The 17,450-nt window shown below is 32.6% G+C and overlaps 1 protein-coding gene across 39 annotated transcripts in view; it reads left to right on the top strand.

Moving 5' to 3' along the window:
• LOC106871661 (serine/threonine-protein kinase mig-15-like) overlaps window positions 1-17,450 on the top strand; it is a 764,441-nt gene that overhangs the window by 728,758 nt on the left and 18,233 nt on the right. The gene's annotated exons all lie outside the window — the stretch shown is intronic.

The following is a 17,450-nucleotide window of genomic DNA, read 5'->3' as shown; positions in this document are numbered from 1 at the left end:
AAGTTTGCATATACATGCACGTGCATACAGATAAATATACACATATACATATCGACACAATACACACTACAAATATACAATTACATATGTATGACTATGTGTACTTGCCTACAATGTACTTTATATAGGAAGGCTGAGCATATACAGATATGTGTGGAAAGTGGGAAGTAAAGGAGAGGAAAAAGCTGAGGAAATTCTAGCATCAACACAATATGATGAAATGCTAAGAAAATGAAAAGAATTTGCGACAAAATAGCAGTGGAAAAACTTGTGTTAATATACAATAAGCTACATGCCTGCATAAGTATATTTATACTTATCACTGTGATCCTCCCACACAGTTCAGGTTATAGAAATTGATATGTGTGTGTGTTTGAGTATACACATGAAAATGCATGCTCACATATGTGTATACACATGAGTGCCTCGAATGTCAATGTATTCAAGCAGATGAAGACACACCATGGGCACATATATACATGCATGCATTCTCATGCATATGGATAGATGCTTCTCTATTTTTATGTAATGTGTATACATGTGCATATCCAAACACATATACACCTTCTTCATAAATGTATTCACAGTGTTTAGAATATGCTACATGCAGATAGATGTGTGTGTGTGTGTTTTGGGTGGATATATGTTGTGTATAATATATATGCATACACACATACATATATGTACATACACACATATACATTGAGTATAATTCTTCCATATAGATTAGGCATGCATCATTATATGTAATTTTCTTTTCTTGTATTGTTCATTTATTATAATATGAGCATTAGAAGTAGAAAGTATATGTATGTGTATATATGTATGTATATATATATATCTATCTATCTGTCTATCTATCTATCTGTCTATCTATCTATCTATCTATCTATCTATCTATCTATCTATCTATCTATCTATCTATATATATATATACCGGAGTAAACACATGAAATGTGCAACAAGGTGGAAAAAAGAGTACTCAAATACCAGAGGTAGAGTAATATGCTTTATTTAAAAGCAGCAGAAATATAACAAAAAAACCGTTACTCTGAGTTTCACGTTCCCGTTCATCGGACAGTTTTGTTAGAAATGGAGGAAGGATAACGATATATATATATATATATATATGACACTTATTTAATGTAATGATTGATGTACACATGCACACACCACACACAAATAGTCCTATGTATGTACACACACACTCACGCATACACATACCTACATACACACACATAAATATGTACACATCTGTGTTCATATTTCTTCAAAAATGCCTGGAGGTGGGTGTTGTAACCATATACATATGCATATTAATTATATCAGTACATGGCATTTTAAACAGATCAACAGAGAAGGCATTTAAATTCATTGATGCATAAGTGTGCTCTCTCAATTGAAATTTTGGATTGTTGTATCCTTTAGGTCCCAAATATACCGAGAGAAAGTGGTGCTATTTCATCTGTGTACTTGAATGAATATGTGTGTTGGTTAAGTCTTGTCTTAAACATTTTAAACTTTTTTCATGTCTGTACACTGAAGCATGTATGAATGTTTATATGAATGTATGTATTTCTCTATACTTATAATGGAGATGCTTGTTTGGTTACATATACACATAGGTAGATATGTGTGCACTTATATTCTATATGATTATTATTCATTCAAACACATACATGTGCACACAAGTACAATGAATAGTTGTTACATTTGTACATGTGTGTGAGTATGTATATTTGTTGTTTGTGTGAGTGTGTAAATAAAATTTCTATATGCATACATGTAGACATATTTTCATTTCTTCTTCTCAACATGCAATACCAATGACCTTTCAAGTTTATGTATTGTAATAATTTGGCATTAATGATATTCTTTAGAACATTCTATTGATTTTCAAAAATTCTATAAATACATTTCTGTTTTCTTTTTTCATCTCAGTTTGAAAAGTGCTTTGGCATGAAAATCTATGTCCTGTAGTAGCTGCAACTAAAAAAAAAAACAAAAAAAAAAACAAAATGCATACTCAACATCATGTACTGAGTTCTCTTCCTCCTCTTTGTAGAACCACTTGTACTTCCATTTGTGTGTGTGTGTGTGTGCTTGCATGTATGTGTCTGTGCGTGCGCGTGTGCATTAATATATCTTTTTGTATAGCCCACGGACCAAATCAAGAGGATTTGATTTCGGATCTATAGAGTGCTTACTACATGTGTCAAGTGTTTTTTTTTCCTTCTCTCTTGATGTTTCTTCTCTCTCTGTCTCTCAGGCTTTTCTTTCTCATTTTTCATTTTAGTCGAAGCAGCAAGATCCTTATTATAAAGATTTAAAAAATATTTCCTTTTATACCTGTGTGTATATATATATATATATATATATATATATATATATATATATACATGTGTTTGTGTGTGTATGCATATAAATATGCACGTCTATGTGCATGTGTGGATCTATAATGTGTTTGCATGTATATATGATGCATATATATATATATATATATATATATATATATGCATTGTGTATCTATGTATTTGCATTGTGTGTGTGTGTGTGTGTATATATATATATATATATATATATATATATATATATATATATATAGAGAGAGAGAGAGAGAGAGAGAGAGAGAGAGAGAGAGAGAGAGAGAGAGAGAGATGCATATACATACACACACACTTGTGCAAAATGTGTGTGTATTATTTAAAGCTTGGTACAATAGTTGCTTCTATATATCAAGTAGGAAATGGCACTTGATAATGGCTTACAGATCAAAGCATTCATTGTTCCATTTTTTAACTAAAACAACAGAAAACCTGTATTATGTATTAAGTAAGCACCATTTTTGAAAGTAGTCCACTTAGATTGAACCAGGTTCATTGTAAACACTGCAATACACACACACATACATGCATACGCACAAGTATTGGGTATATGTGCATCTAAATTCCCTTATTATCTTTTACTTCTGTCAGGCATTAGGTTGCGGCCATGCTGGGGCAGCGTCTGGAAGAATTTTTAGTCGAATGAATCGCCCCCCCCCCCCCAGTACTTACTTTTTTTAAAAGCTTGGTGCTTATTCTGTCAATCTCTTTTGTTGAACTGCTATGTTACGCAGACATAAACACACCAACACTGCTTGTCAAGTGGTGGTGGAAGTGGAGAACAGACACAAACACACACATGTGTGTGTGTATATGTATATATATACATACATATGTATATGTATGTATGTGTATATATATGTGTATGTATATGTGTGTGTGTATATACATATACGTACATACATATGTATAGACTGACATACATATATATATACATACACACATGCATATATATATATATATATATATGTATGTACACACACAATGGGCTTCTTTCATATACATATATATATATATATATATATATATATATATATACACACACATTCATATATATATACACACACACACATGCGTGTATATATAGGTGTATGTGTGTATGTACACACACAATGGGCTTCTTTCAGTTTCTGTCTGCTAAACCCACTCCCAAAGTTTTGGTTGGCCTGAGGCTATAGTAACAGACACTTGCTCAAGGTGCCATGCAGTGGGACTGAACCCAGAACCATGCAGTTGGGAAGCAAACTCCATGCTTATGCTTATTACAACGGATTTTGTAATCCCCAGTTCCAATCAAAATGCAGATTTGACTAATATCAATTGTTAATATAATGAAGAAAAACCTCTTAAATTTGAGAAGACTATATTTTCTAAAATCTTTACTCCGTAATAAGAAACTTGTCTCTACTACTACTACTACTACTACTACTACTACTACACCAAATAAAATAAACATAAAAAAGTAATAAAAATAAAACCAAAAGACAACAAAAAAAGTTTGACACATGTAGCAACCACTCAATAGATCCAAAATCAAATCTTCTTGATTTGATTTCTCTGGGCTGCACATAAAAATAGACATGATTGAATATGCAAACACATCTCTCTTCACTAATACATAAATCTTGAGAATACTATGAACTTTCTAGTGTATGTATGGATAAAGTTCAAAGGATTTTTAATATGTATGGATAATTTTATATACTAATATATATGTGTGTGTGTATATATATATTGCATATGTATATGTATGTACTTTGCATATGTATGCATATTGCATATGTATGTTGTGTATGTATATGTATGCATTTTGAATATGTGTATGTATATATATATATGTAAATTGTATGTGTATGTAGGTGTTATATATATATATATGTGTGTATATATGCATATATACATATGCACACATATGCATATATATGCATATATATATATATATATATATATATATATATATAACTTATACAGATTCCTGTGTGTAATTTATGTCTTTCTGTTCTCTTGCTCTCTCTCTCTCTCTGCCACACACACACATATATACACATAAATGCACACACTTGAATATTTATATCCGTATAGCTTTAGGTTCTTCTGAACTTACGATGCCAAACTTTGCCATTTTTCTTTGAAGTCAGTTAACATTAGGAAAAAAAATGACTACATTTTAATCACAGAAGGTGCCAAAGAATGGATATTAAACTATGTCTTCACACATATTTATTAGATTTTTCTTGCATACGCTGACTTTGTGATGCTTCTTTTGCCTGCTTGATCGACTGGCTTAAGTGTAGCTGGTGTCACAGGTTCTCGTTGCAATGTGTCAGGGAGAGAATATAAGCTTCCATAAACTCTACTCTCAAACTTGCCTGTTCAACTTGTAACAGATCTTACAGAAACATCATATCACTCAGCTATATTCCACCACCACCACTACCACTGCTTCCTTCTTAACAGTACTACTAACACATACAGCCCCCACTACACACACACACCACCACCACTGCCATCAAATTGTTTAATTGAAGTGTTTTCTGTATCAATCATTGTGTCCACTTTGGTTACTTCCAATAAGTTTCAATGCTTTCATGTACTCTTACTGCAGAATTGTATCATAACTTAGCAATAATAATAATAATAATAAGAATAATAATAATAATAATAATAATAATAATAATAATAATAATGTCTCCTTGGCATGGCCAGAATAATCAGGAAAGTATTAGATAGCCGAAAAGAATGAATAGCAGGGTACTGTAGGCTGCAGGTAGTAAGCCTGTTATGCATGCAAGACTGTGGGAGTTCCAACGAAACTTGTAATAATAATAATAATCCTTTCTACTGGAGGCACAAGACCTGAAATTTGTTGGGTGGGGACTAGTTGATTACATCAACCCCAATGTTCCACTGGTACTGTATTTATCGACCCTGAAAGGATGAAAGGCAAAGTCGACCTCGGCGGAATTTGAACTCAGAATGCAGTGACAGACGAAATGCTGCTAACCATTTTGTCCAGCATGCTAACAGTTCTGCCAACTCCCCACCTTTTTAATAATAATAATAATAATAATAATAATTTTAATAATAAATATGAAAGTGATAGTTTTTTTTATGTTAGTGCAAGATAATAGATTCGTAAGTGAGAGCAGATGGATGCACTCAACCTAAAAAAAAAAACACAACAAAAAATAAACAGCTGGTTTTTTTTTTTTTAAACTCAAGAGATAGAATAGTAGTATTGGCGCTGACAGGTTTTGAATTTGTGACATGAAAAAGCATAACTAACTACTAAAATACAGTCATTCTGGTGTATTACCTTTCTGTCACAAATAATAATAATAATAATAATAATAATAATAATAATACTTGTATAAAAATCACCCTTCAAAACTGAAGAACAAGGTAACTTTTGAAGTAATAAAACTACTGGACACAGTAATAATTAGAAATCGACATCAAAGTGTGTACGTGTGTGTGCATATGTTATATGTGTGTGTGTGTGTGTGTTTATGGTTGATAGCTTTAATTTTTATCTGAAGCCATTTGTTATATAAAGTAATGGACTAATTGTTCAGTTTCATCGGAAGTCTATTGAGGAAAATTTAAATAATAATAATAATAATGATAATAATGATAATAATAATAATAATAATAATAAAAATGATGTCGGAATATTCAACTTTGAAACAAGTCATATGATGTTTAATCTTGGAATCATTATCGTCGACTACAGAGCTATCACCAGTAGCATAATCAACATCATTGTTATTGTCAAATTTTTCGCATTTTTTGTTATTTTAATTTTTAATTATTTTTGTATTTTTAAAAAATATTATGCCTATAGATAAGAGAAAACGGAATAACGTTGGAAATATCATCTTGGAAGATGCTTCTTTTGTATTATCAATTATAGAAAACACATCCTTATACACACATACACAAACATGCACATGCATATATATATATATATGCATATGTATATTATCAAGTTTCTTTTTTTTTTTTGGCACGCACAAATGTGTGTATGTATGAATTGTATAAATGTAGATATATGCATGTATGTATATAAGTGTGTGCATGTATGTATATATGTGTGTGTACTATATATATAGATATATAGATATGGATATAGTACTATATCCATATCTATCTATCTATCTATCTATCTATCTATCTATATATATATATATATATATATATATATATATATACATACACATGCAAATGTATGTATTGTATTTATGTATTTGTATGTGTGAGTCTCTCTATATATGTATGTGTCTATATATATATATATATATATATATATATATATATATATATTCACAAACATACATACATATAAATAGATACATATATGTGTGTGTGTGTATATATATATTCACAAACAGATACACGCACACCAACATATAGATACATACATACATATGCTTGTATGTATGTATGTTTTGTATGTATATATATATGCACACACATATTGCATGTAATGTGCATACACAGGTATGTAATATACTCTGTGTGTGCATCATTGCTAGGTTACATGAAGAAAAATAAAAGCTGTGTTCCCTACTTTAATAAGAAAACATACTCCAACCTGTCTTATTACCTTTCGAGCCCATTAGTGTGATGCAAAAATGAAAGAGGTAGGGGTAGTGCTTTTTTAATTTGTCTTAGCTTTCATTTACATTTTTTTTTTCAAGCAAAAAAAAAAACATAAATAAAATAAAATCAAGTAATTTGATAAACCCTTAGATTTTATGAAACCTCCATTATATCTATTTTGTTGCTCTGTTTCCAATTTGTATCTATAGTGAAATGTAAGACGTACAGTTTTGCATATTGTAGAACACCCACACGCATATGTACGCATGTATCAATGTATAATTATGGAAGTGCATATGTTTACATGTGTATACGCACGTGCATGTGTGTTTTTATGTATTTAGTTTCATATATATATTTAAATATATTTATTGATGTGTGTGTGTATATATATATTTATGTGTGTGTATATGTATATATATATATATATATATATATATATATATATATTTATGTGTATATATATGCATATTTCTATGTGTGTGTGTTTACGTATGTGTGTACACTCATGCTCACAATTTTTTTTTTAATTATTTGATATAGTCAAATTGAATTCTGCAAGTATTTGAAATAGTTTTAATCATGCCTGTTAGCTATCAGTATTGGGGAAATGTAAATTATATATATATATGTGTGTGTGTGTAAAAAATAAATTAATAAAATAAAATGAATAACAAGAAAAAAAAAGAAAAAAAGAAACAATAATAGTATTAATAATAAAGGAAAATCCTGCAGGTTTGCGTGTGTCATTAAATCTTATGTTATTAGGCTTCTATTAGAGCTTACGAGGTGTCTCCTTGACGTTCTTTTTAATGAACAGGACTCCCTGCTACAGCTTTTATAATCCATATCTGATAGAAGTATGTCGTTGACGCTGAAGAAGTTTGAAGAAAGGCAGAGATATCTTGGGTTTTTTCTTTTTAGTTTTTTTTTTTTTTCTTCTGCTGCAACTCTAATTGATACAAAGTAACTTTTTCAACTGATTAACATTTTTTTTTCTTATTCTTTTTGTTTACTTATTTTCTTTTATATTTATTATGAAATTATTTTTATTTATAAGCAAATACTAATAAAACCTTATTTCTTGGTTAGCTTCTTTAAATAAATATATATATATATATATATATATATATATATATATATATATATATATATATATATATATATATATATGTATGTATGTATGTTGTGTGTGTGTGTATATATATTTTTAATCATTTATCTCAATGATTTGCACAGTTAGAATTGATATAAACTATCTGATTTCACTCTTCACCTCCCATGATGTTCCTTCCATGTGGCATCTGCAGAAAACTACTTTTTACCTGTTTAGAATTTAGCTATTATATTACATGATCAAAGGTAAATAGGCAGACCAAAGACTGTTCACATTTCTGTTCAAGGTATATATATATATATATATATATATATATATATATATATATATATATATATATATATATAATGTTATATACGTACACATGTGTGTGTGTGTCGTTTGTTTATGACCAAAGAAGTAAGAGATGTATACAGGGTTGGGAGTAGAGGAAAGTATCTTTTTAATATCACATCATGTATACAAATTGCTGACGTTATTGTACAAAGCTACATTTGCAGCTTACCAATTACTTTAAATAGCTGTGTACATTTTTACATTAGCTGCTTATGCATAAACTTGTAAGAGCTGCACCACTCCTGATCTGTCAATGTGAGAATGCAGTTTGATGTAGAAGGATGTGTGTGTGTATATGACAATATTTTCAATATTGCTACTTAATGACAATATATTTCATAAAGTGGACAGGAGAAAGTTGCTGTTGCTTCACTGAGCATATGCTAAGACATGTCATTAGCTGACTACACACACACACTCACACATGTTCACAGAACTTCCATACTAAAGTTAGATTCACTGATTTTATTGCATCAAACACGACTAGCTAGGATCAATATCCCCTTTTATTATTATTATTATTATTATTGTTGTTATGGTTATCTGTCATAGTTACAATATTATGTTTTAGTTGTTATTTTTCTAATTTTAAATTTATACCTGTCTTTAGACTGTACTATGTATTTTTTTTCCCCACCAGTCTATCCCTGACGATAAGTGCTGTATGTGAGTGTATGTATCTGTGAACTTTCATCTTCTTAGCATTACATCCACTGAAGATGGCAAAAATTACTTGCATCAACACCTACACAAACACCAGAGTGGAACAATAGCATGAAATCAATGTTATATTTACCACACACATACGTGTGTGTGTGTGTGTGTGTGTGTGTAGTTTTAGAAGTTCCATAAGTTAAAAATATAGTACTCTGCTATAAGTTATCCACACAGGTAATACTTGGCATATAGAGGGTGTTATTTGAAATGAAGAAGCTGGACAAAGCCTTTGTGTGTATATATATGCATTAATTTATTATCATCATTGTTTAACGTCCGCTTTCCATGCTAGCATGGGTTGGATGATTTGACTGAGGACTGGTGAACCGGATGGCTGCACCAGGCTCCAATCTGATCTGGCAGAGTTTCTACAGCTGGATGCCCTTCCTAACACCAACCACTCCGAGAGTGTTTATATATAGTATAGATATGTACAGAATCATTTACCCTATATTGATCTATTAACCCTTTTGCATTCAGTTTATTCTGTCAAATGTAATGCTTATTATTCACGTTGTTTTGAATTAATCATGGATTATCTCATAGCTTTGAGGTTTTCATGATGTGACGGCTTATTTTTTAGAAGGACATTGTAGGGTAGGTGTGACAGGTTGCATCTGGCTGGTTTGAGCATAAGATAGGGAGAACATTTAGGCTAGATATAGCCAGTTTGAATGCTGAAAGGTTAAACATTCATCAAACTCTATCTAAATTTAAACCATATCAGTTTATTTCAAAATTATAAGGTACATAAAGAGTTTTTTTTTTTTTTTGTACTCATTTGTTTGATTGTTAGTCTAAAGAAGAGAAGACATACCTGTATATTTCTTATTGTATTCTCTGCCTGAAGACAATGGTGCTTTAGACTAATTCTTAAAACATTGCCTAATTCGGTAGCCTTGATAATGTCTCGTGTCTACAGAGTTTGCTATACTTGGCAACTGACCACATAATTCATAGTACTAGTGGGGTACAGAGAATTCTAGTAAGGATTTATGTGTGCCTGTATCTACAGAAAGGAGTGAAGGGCAAAGGGTGCTCTCTAAATGTAGTGGTTTTGTGTTCAATATTACTATGTATTCAAGGATACTGCTTAAAGCAGTGGTTCTGAACCCTTAGGGGTTCACGTAAGATTTTGTTGTTAAAATTCATGCGCAATAAACTGGTCTTACTTCTACAGTACATGGAGTATTTTAACTGGTTTTTTTTTTTTTAATACAATTTCTAATAATATTTGATTCTAAAAATATAATAGGGTTTTTTAACATTTTAACAGAAATCAAAGGGATCCATAGACAGAAAAACTGTTGGGAACCACTGGTTTGGAGAGCCATCTGGGTTGAAAAATTATATTAAAATTAGGTTGAAGGTTTTGAAATGGCATAAAAATTATACTAAATTGAAATGGCATAAAAATTATATTAAATTGCAATGGAATAAAAATTATACTAAAATTAGATTACAGTTTTTGCAATGTACAGATATAGTTGGAATGGAGAAGCAGTTTATTGTTTGGAGCCATAGGATGTGTAATATCCTTTTCTCCCTTGAAAGACTTTCTTTTTTTTTAGTGAATATCTCAGCACAGTCATTAGTAAACCTCATGAGACTTTCTGAAGTACAAACATTAATCCTTTTGTTACCACATTGTTAATGAAAAATTTAGTAAAACAGTTTTATCAGTATCAAACTGGTGTTGCAATTTGGGTTTTTTTCCTGTTTCAAACATGGTCCTGACATTCCGTGTTTCCAGTCATGTGGTTGTCCTTAGCAAGAGAAGGTTGTTCCAGATTGTAGCTTTCTTTTGGTTTTCACTACAATGCTTCATACACAATCTCCAAGGGATACCTTTCCTTACCAGGACTGGTTTCATATGTTCTCTTGGCATTTCAGCATAATGGTGAAGATTGATAGTGCAAGGCTGCTAACCCTTTGCCTTCTGTTGTAACTGTAATTAGAATTTGGGTCTTGAGGACTTGAAATTACAATAGAACCCACTAGATTCCAGTGAAGAAGAAAAGAACTTGTAACTCGTTTTACTTGGATAAGAGTTATATTATCACAATCAGCAAAAAACAAAACTGTTCATTAGATCAAAAAACCGAAGTGAGGACACACACACCTGGAAAAAAGACTGACTTCCAGGGATGCAGCAGATTGAATGCCACATTCACGTGTTAAAAAACTATTGGTCATCTTATCCCTCCTCCTTCTTCACCCAGATTTGGAAATGGCTATGTTAGAACTTTTCTTTGGTACTGGAACTCTTTATTACCTCCACCTTAAGGAAGGCAGAGGTATTGTTTCCAGTCATGTTTGTTTGTTTGTCCGTGGACAAGATATCTCAAGAACTGCTGGATAGATTCGGATGAAACTTTCAGGGATGTTAGTCCTTCATGACGGGCACAAACTGATTAGATTTTGAGATCGATCCAGTCCCGCACAAAGATTCTGGATTATTTTTCCTGTTTTTTTTACTTAATTTTTGAGAGCAGTTGGGTTCATTTTTAGTATTCTCGTTTGTGAGAGCAGTTGAGTTTATTTCAGATATTCTCATTTTAAAAATCATCTTTGGTTACTGTTGAGAGGACTTTGGTGTTGCCTTGGTGAAGGTTTGTGCTCTCTGGGTGCTCTTGTTGGTCATTTTTTTCCTCTGGTTCTTAGTATTTGCTGTAGTCCTACCACTTCCATTTCAGTATGTGACATAATCCTTTTTGGTGGAAGGTTTTCTATTGCATTATTTGTCTGCTGCATAGTGTCTAGGTTTTGCAGCAATGGGTGAAAGTAGGCATGACCCTGCTTTGTGTACAGCTAGTTTCAAGTCAACAGTGAGATCCTTATTAAAAAATTGATAGTATAAAGAATTAAGAATGATCAATATTTTTTGTTGAATGGTTGTGTGTGAAGCGAGAGAGCTGTTGGAAGTTAAAAACTAGTCACTGGGAGTAATGCCTTCACATTTGTTCACACACACACACACAATATGCAGTCCTTCTTCTTGTCATTAGTCTGGCTTGCCTATTTTGATTTGTTTAAGTCTTTTTTAATCTTGTGTTGTCACAATGTGATGTCCAACATTTACTGATCTAACCCAGTCACTTTTCCCTGTTCTACCTTGGTTTCTCTCTCTCTCTCTTATTGGTACTTTTCATTAACACCTGATGATACTTTAATCATCCAAGCAGGTGTCCACGGTGCAGTGTCTCAGCATCACACGGCTTTGTAAAATTGAAGGAAATATACTTATTAATCATGACAGCTGGCAAATGCTTTAGATATAACAAGCTGAAAAGGCTCCAGTCTTTATAAAAGAGCCATCTACTTAACATAACATTGATTCTATATGAAGAATTTCTCTTTAGGCCTAAATTAGCTCCTTGATTTTCTTCATTAAGTTAATTGCAAGACATTATGCACTGCAATCGACAAATTAGTCCTGTAAAAGACATTGGTGTTGACCTGGTGAAGTATTTAATGTTGTGCCGTAGTTGCAGCTGCTAAATACCTTCCATTATGTGAGCATTCTAATTAGATAATTTCTTGCACCCAGCTAATGGCTGCTTCTTGGTGTTTGTAGTAAGAGTTGGACTATGTATGATGGTAGGTCATAGCTTTAAACCTAGTTAGACAATCAATAATTACTTACTCAAAGACAGCTTCTTCTACTTCACTGAGATGTATCAGGGATGGTATCTGGTCTTGAAATGCACACCTCCCCATCTCCACCAACAGTGTATGTAAATCAATCTATATTATCCTATATATCCACGTCAGTGTGATAAAAATAAAAATAGGAGAGAGAGAGAGAGAGTGTGTCTCTCCAATTTCCCCCTTCCCCCTCCTGATTGTAAAATAAAGAATGTGAAACAGGTGCTTGCAACTTCATCGTTATCATTTCGTGTGGACTGTGATGTCACATATACAAACAATGTTAATAATTGCTTCAAATAATTTCTCTTCTTATTCTTTTATGAGGTATGATGGCTTCATAACTATCTCTATTTGCATATTGTTTGTCAGTGCCTGCCGGTGCCTAAAGGACACAAGATAGTAACTGTAGCAAAGTCATATGGCACAGACTTCTGATCAATAAGGCCAGTGCTTTAAAGCTCACAGGCACCCAAACTATTGAACATTTTGTTCTTTATCCCATTTGTTAGCTCTGTCTAAATTCAAGAAGTTGCAGATCGTTAAAAGTTGTACAGAGCAGTCATGGCTTTCATTGAGTTAAGAATTGGTTTTGGCAGTCACTATTTGAGCAGCATATTGTTAGATTTACCAACTTTCCATTATTCACTTGATTATAATTCACAGCACAAATATACATCCTGACTATTTTGAAATGGGAATGATTGGACTAATATCCAGTTTTTGCATTTTGCAGTTCTTTCTTTCTTGCTCAATCCAAAGGTCCATTTAAACAAGTTGTTCTTACTTTATTATCAGATGTTGAGACTCTGTTGAATAGCATTTATCCAATCTCTATTCACCAGAATTAAATTAACATTTAAAACCAGCTGTCATTGATGGCTGCATTGTTCATTTGCCATGTGTTTCAATTTTGAAGTTCATAGAACCATAATTACTGAGTGTACATGTTTGCAATATCCCTTGCAGCTAAACGCTCTGGTCCAACTTAGAAAATACAACTTTTCCACTGTGAACATGTGTAATCCGTTTCTAAATAAATCATGCAAATGTGTTTGAACGTGTATATGCATATACTCATAATATTTATCTTCATGTGTATGTATTTACATGTACATATATGTACATACTATATATATATATACTATATATATGTGTCTGCACACACATACATAAACACATTTATATGCTTATGCATATATATATATATAGGTATGTATGTGCGGACATAAAAGTGTGTATGCTTATGTATGTATATGCATAAAAATATGTCTTTGTGTATATAATTACATATATTGTGTTTTTGTGTGTGTACATGCATATATGTTTATGCCTGATTATATCATTATTATGTTAAACTGTCGTATGTCCAAGTGTGTTTTTTTCAATATTTATTTTTGCTTGCAATAGCTGGTTCTTTTGGTCAAACTATTGTATCTCCAGCTACTTCAGATGCCAAGATATCAAAAATTGCCAGAATATAGTACAATGGGTTGTACTATGGAATGGTGAAACTATTTTTCCATTTTCTGAAAAAGCAACATTTTGGACTTACAACACTTTTGCATAATAGCAACGATATATATATATATATAATAACAAGGGGATTGAGATTCTTAGCTACCAATCTTGTTCCTTTGCACAGACTCTGTGAATGCAAGTGATGCAGGAACATATCATCTTTTCCCCATTTTCAGACCTAGAAAGCGTAGGTGGACTTCTGGAAGTTTTGGTAAAATTAGAAACTTTTTTAGGTTTTTGAATGCTTCAATTGGATCAAGAATTTTGTCAGTTGATATATATATATACAACAATGGCCATTATGATATATTTAACAATGGCCATTATGAGGTAGTTTCTGCAAGAAGTTGTGTATTGGTGATATTGACAAGACTGTTGTTTGAAGTTGATATTGTTCTTTCTTTGACCACCTGTGGTTCTGGTAGTTTTCAGAAAGGTCTGGGAAAAACCATTTCTTTCAGTTCAGCAACAGATGATACTGCTATCGTTTTTTCTCTTTTACTTGTTTCAGTCATTGGACTGCGGCCATCCTGGGGCAACACCTTGAAGGGTTTTAGTCAAATAAATTGACCTCTGGACTTATTAATTATTATTTTTATTATTTTATTTCTTCTAAGTTTGGTACTTATTCCATCAGCCTCTTTTGCCAAACTGTTAAGCTATGGGGATGTAAACAAACCAACACTGACTGTCATACAGTGGTGGTTAAGACAAACTCACACATTCATACACACACAAGATGGGATTCCACATAGTTTCCGCCTACCAAATTCTCTCACAAAGCATTCGTCAGCCTGGAGTTATTACAGAAGACACTGAAACCATGCGGTTGCTAAGTGAGCTTCTTGACCATGAAGCCATTGCCTGTTGTTTGCATATTGGTTCTTCCTTGTGCATCGAGTTTGGTTTTTCCATTGCTTAATTGCATTATCTTGTTTGCAAATTGCACGGATAATTAACCTCCATCTTGATGGGCTCTCATGTTGGTGAATAAATGTAATTTTGCTACATTTTCCAAAAAAATGTGATATTGCTCACTGAAGCCTAAATTTCAGTTACTCGTGGACCCTTTGGAATAACAATCTGTAATCTCCATCCAAAATCAAAGTAATTAATCTTGTTATCCTTTTGTTTTCAAATGTGGCTGTGTGGTAAGAAGTTTGCTTCCCAACCACATGGTTCCAGGTTCAGTCCTGCTGCATGGGACATTGGGCAAGTATCTTCTATTATAGCTGCAAGCTGTGAGTGAATTTGGCAGATGGAAACTGAAAGAAACCCATCATATCTGTTTTTGTGTTTATCCCCTACCACAATACAGTTTTGGCTTACTCCTTTTACTTGTTTCAGTCATTTGACTGTGGCCATGCTGGAGCACCGCCTTTAGTTGAGCAAATTGACCCCAGGACTTATTCAATCAGTTTCTTTTGCCAAACCGCTAAGTTACGGTGACGTAAACACACCAGCATCGGTTGTCAAGCGATGTTGAGGGGGACAAACACAGACACACAAACATACATACATATATACGACGGGCTTCTTTCAGTTTCCGTCTACCAAATCCACTCACAAGGCTTTGGTTGGCCCGAGGCTATAGTCGAAGACACTTGCCCAAGGTGCCATGCAGTGGGACTGAACCCGGAATCATGTGGTTGGTAAGCAAGCTACTTACCACACAGCCACTCCTGCGCCTATGTTTACAGCCCTGTACTTAGCAGTTTAGCAAAAGAGACTGATAGAATAGGAACCAGAATTAAAAATATAATTCATTCGGCTAAAATCTTCAAGGTGGAGTCCCAGCAGATTGTATATAACATCAGATTTTACTTAGACACATATTTCTTTGACTTAACTGAGTGAAGAACTCAGCACTGATGTGTGCATTGGCAACGTTTTACAACATTGGGAAGCACGGTACCAATTGTTGATAATAAATTTCAGCACAAACACTGTTTCTCATTTTCATCTTACCTTCAAATTTTTCACCTTTGGGTTTGCATCTTCTGTACAGTGGACATGCATCTTTTTTTTTCTTATCAGCTTCTTGGGTTCCTCTTCGTGCATCTATTATTTTATTTTCATAAATCTCGTTACATATTCGAGCCTGTATTATTGAAAATAGAAGCTGTCAGCTTCTTCTGAAATCTCCATGGACATTATCCATTTAATGTTGGGTAAACATTGTACATATTATGAAAACATTATCTAAAATAAGTATTTGGGAGGTGGTGGCAGTGGGGGAATAATGTACACTGAGGTACCTCCGACCCTGATCTAAAGAATCTTATGATTCAATTAGGACCATAATTTTGTATATTCTGGTTGCATCTAAATAACGAAATTACACGTAATACATGTAGCTTCTGGTTGCCATCTTGTTTGAATAAATACTTATTAATCCTTTTCACTGTTATCAGTATGGTGTTTCTTATGGACCAAGTGTCATACTCATTGCCTAAGGAGACTTTCTGCATTTTGTGCAGCTAGAATATGGATAATGTTAATGCAATTAATAGAGCTTTTTTTTTTTTCTTTTGTATAGACGGAAACAATATGTGTTATCTCTTACCTCTTTTTGTTTTGTTTTTTTCCTTCTATCGAAGCTTTACTCATTGATACACACATATTACCTGATAATGTGATCATCAGGTAAAGTGAGAGATCATGTGAATGAGTGGGGAATTTTTTTTTTTTTTTTTTTTTTTTTTTTTACCTGATAACTGAAGCATCTGAACTGTAGGATGATGAAGTAAATATCAATTACCAGTGCATTCCATAGACTCTCTTCACATTCTAGCTTTAACCCTCTCCAAAGCACCATTGTTGGTTTCTCCTGAGTGATAAACATAAGTGATTTGTTAATAGCTTTATTCAGTTAGCTTGAAACACAACAATTGCAAGCCTTCGTTCGTTTCAGTTGCTTGCTGTAAAAAAATCATAATGTTTATCAAACTTTGAACTCTGACTGAATTTAAACATTAAAACTCTCATCAAATATTGATGTGTTAGGCTTGAAAAATCTTTTATAATTTATCAGCCATTATGGAAATAAATAAATAAATAAATAAATGAATAAACGGTGGGTGGAAGAGAGGGGAAAAAAAAAAAAGAAAAAAAGAAAGAAGAAA

Source organism: Octopus bimaculoides, chromosome 9 (assembly GCF_046866305.1).
Source record: "Octopus bimaculoides isolate indiv1 chromosome 9, ASM4686630v1, whole genome shotgun sequence".
Lineage (NCBI taxonomy): Eukaryota > Metazoa > Mollusca > Cephalopoda > Octopoda > Octopodidae > Octopus > Octopus bimaculoides.
The sequence above is the reverse complement of the archived record's forward strand: the minus strand, read 5'-3'. Positions and strand labels throughout refer to the sequence as shown.